A 3,844-nucleotide genomic window follows, 5' to 3' on the forward strand; every position below is an offset into this window, starting at 1 on the left:
GAGAACGAATGGAAGCACACTTTCGGCAGCCGTACTCGTATCCTATGATATCGATCATGCATGAAAAAAATTCAGCAGCAATTAATGCCTTAAAAGCCAATTATTAAGTATACCAGAAAACATGTTCAAGTTAGTCACGCGTTATACGAATTAAATTATTGCCAAATATCTTGAAGTATGGATTATATAAAGATAATACAGGTTAATAAAAATATAAACTATATGTTAGCAGCGCTTAGATAACTTAAAATTTATCTGGATATAAATAAGATAAATTACGTATAAATGTATCTTAGATAAGATAAAGATGATTTAATTTTCATTTATGTAGATAAAAAAATTTATCGGTTTATTTAGATAATTTTCAGATAATATCGTTATTGTGCAAAAAACAGTTTAGAATATAAAATATGTTTATATTTTTTATATTTCTAAAATAATATTTTTAAAAACAAAAATTCTTCAAATAATTATACTAAGAACAAATATTTCTCGTTTTTAATTTTACGCAAATAAAAATCAAAATTAAAAATAGAAAAAAGGTATATAAATATAAATCACATTATATAATAATTGACAAATTTTTTCGGAAAAGTTTTCGAATTTATAGTTTTGGGGAAATTTTTATATTGTACTACTGTTGATCTGAATTGCGTTTCGATATACATTGCCAGTAAAAATCTGTAGTTAGCATTACGTATTTATAGATTTTCAGTACTGGCAATAAATTTTGCAATCTTGAAAAAAATTGTTAGGATAAATGGTAACTTGTAGGTAAAGAATATTGTCTAATTAATTAATTAGTTAATTAATGTGATATGGTTGATTCTTATGATATTCATTTTATATGAAAAAGAAATAAAATTTTGGAAATAACAAGTATAAAACCAGATACAATAACGTAAGTGATCAGCCAACTTCCATATCACGCTGAGAAAACCAGTTCTCGTCCGATCACTGAAGTTAAGCAGCGTTGAGCACGGTTAGTACTTGGATGGGTGACCGCTTGGGAACACCGTGTGATGTTGGCCTCAATTTTTTTTCGTTTTTTTTTAGGCAAGCAGATATATAAACATTTCTAATTCCTTCTTGTTCCCTTAGAAACTAATGAGAAAAAAATTTTATTTTTAATTCGAAGAATCCATTTTTGAAATATAAATGTTCTTACGTTCAATATATTAAAAACTCTTCTGGGTACTTAAAAAAAAATATTCAGGGTTGGTTAAATAAGTTAATATTTAATATTTTTAAAATTAAAATTAATGGTTTATAAAATAAATTTCGGATCAAAAGTTATAATACTTTATTTTCGTTATTTGCATTATTTCAGATAATTTAAAAAGATAATATTTCTTTTATCTAAGATAAAGATAGCGTACAGTATAATAATTTAGATAAAGATAAGATGAGGCTATTTCTTTATCTAAATGATTATCTAGATAATTTTATATAGATAATGGCAAACACTGTATGTTACTAATTATTATTTCGAGATTTGATTGAGAATTATTATTTCGAGATTCTAAACGGGCTACAGATTTAATTTCTAACATATGTAATATTACAATAAATAAAGCAGCAAATTATTTATGTAACTCAAAGGATTTAAAAAATTTTTTTTACAACTTCATATCTGAAGTCTTTTTTGAAGTTTATAAATTATTTAGAATTTGTTATTTGCCTAATATTTCTTTTCTCTTATATACAATGTTATAATTAGAGTTGCACTTAATTCTTGTAAACATATTAAAAAATTTACAATATTTTTGCTGACATTAGTATCTAAATACTAATGTTTATTTAATTGTACGACATCTTATTAAAATTGTACTAACAGGATCAGAATAATAAAGCATCATTAAATAAAACAACATTGTGGTTACAACATCGGCTGGTAATCGTCGAATAACGCATAATTGATTACTGATAGATCGTGAGAAAATTATGAACCACCACATTGATAACGTAATAATCGTTCGCTAAACTTCACAATGTAAGCCAGATCTACCGCAAAGCCGGTCATGGCTTCTGTCAATTTGTTCGTGTCGACAGGACCGACAGATAAATTAAACGGATAAAGCAGAAATTAATTTAACGGGGTATCAATTACACAGTATAATTTTCTAGTATGACAAACATGCCATAATTTAACTCGATAATAGTTGCAATGTAAGATTTCAACAGTTTATGGTTCTCCAATCTCATCAACAATTTATATTTACGGACATCTTTTTTTTATAATGTTACATCAACACAAAGAAATTACGTAAGAAATTACGTTGTTTGCATCAGTATTCTCGTTTAAAGAACGAGGGAAAACATTTATAACATCAACATACTGGTATTAAACTTCTTGTTTTCCTATGAGAGGAAAACTGTGTAATTTTTATTTAAATCATTCAGTATTCCGAACTTTCAGCTTGTCTTTTATTCATTCAGCAAACGATTGCAATATGAACACAGCATATGATCAAAAAAAGCAATTTACATATATGTATACATAAACATTATAGCTTTTTGCCCGAAGTAATATTGAAATCCGACGATTCTTGCTTTATGGTATTATTGACTGCATTTCCGTTTTCATTTTCTCGTGCAACTCTCTTTAATGAGAGCTGCACAAGCTTCCAAAGATGCATTGAAGTATACTATACGAACTCTTTTATAAGAATCTTTCGTAGAATGGTAGAGAAATGTGTGCATTTTAATATGTACATCAAACAAATATGAATTTAATATCATTGTAATTAAGTTTAAATTGCAAAAATGTCTTTTCTATTCCTCGTATTTGTCACCTGGTTAACTGTGTAGAAATTTGTATTTGCCACTTGTTAATATTTTTATAATTATAAAATAAATTAACATACTTATTATCACGATATTCATAATTATGTACAGTTAAATATATTTATATATATTTGATTATTAAACGTGAAAAATAATGTGTATCCTGAACCAAAAATTTGGAATGCAATTAATAAAAATTGAAGTAACAGATTAATTTTACTAAGTTATAATTCTATATAAAAATTAAAATAGCATCTTTTAATTCACAAATATCAATTACAACATTGCAAATACCGTATTATGAAGGAAAAGGAATAACGCAAGTCGAATAAAACAAAAGAGAAAAGGAAGAAATGGCAAACTAATCCCATCAAATGATCGACTGCTCCACTGCTCTTATTCAATTCTTTTGATCTACCACATTCTACTGATGAAAGTCATGTAACGCACAGCATTTTACGTCAATCAAACGATTGTAACAAACAGAGAGAAGTATGCAAGTGAAATGTGCATTCACTGCATTGTCCACTTTGTGAAATAAACTGCGTTCAACTTTTACTTGCTGACGCTTGAACGATAAATAAATATTGTTTTAATTAAATAATTAAATATTTTTATTGAATTAACTCAATATAAATTAAAAGGTAACCTAATAAATTGTAAAAAAATATTATTTATAAAAATCAACATTCGATGAAAAATTATATTAAAAAATTCTTTATGTATACATATCTATATGCATTTATTATTTTAAAAAATAATATTCATTGTTTAACATGTATTTACTGCAATTTTAACCCCCCCCCCTCCCCTTCCATAAAACTGTTAGCTGTTAATTATATATGTCATATATATTCTACAAGAAAACAACCAACTATCTCAAGAAGAACACTTTCTATTAAAGTCAATCTGCTATTTCCTCAGGGACAATGTTCTCCTTTGAAACTTGTTCTCCGTAGACGCTACAAAATATGACATAATAGGTACAGATTCTTCGTCATAATGTCATCCGAACGTGATAGTATATTAAAATTTCATATATTCTGCTAAAGTAGCG

The 3,844-nt window shown here is 26.6% G+C and overlaps 1 non-coding gene across 1 annotated transcript; it reads left to right on the plus strand.

The window, feature by feature from the left end:
• The first annotated feature begins 912 nt into the window (after window positions 1-912).
• On the plus strand, window positions 913-1,031 carry LOC113003328. Its single transcript, XR_003268397.1, has one exon. It is a non-coding gene; the product is annotated as a 5S ribosomal RNA (ribosomal RNA).
• Window positions 1,032-3,844: the final 2,813 nt, after the last annotated feature.

This window comes from Solenopsis invicta, chromosome 1 (genome assembly GCF_016802725.1).
Source record: "Solenopsis invicta isolate M01_SB chromosome 1, UNIL_Sinv_3.0, whole genome shotgun sequence".
NCBI lineage: Eukaryota > Metazoa > Arthropoda > Insecta > Hymenoptera > Formicidae > Solenopsis > Solenopsis invicta.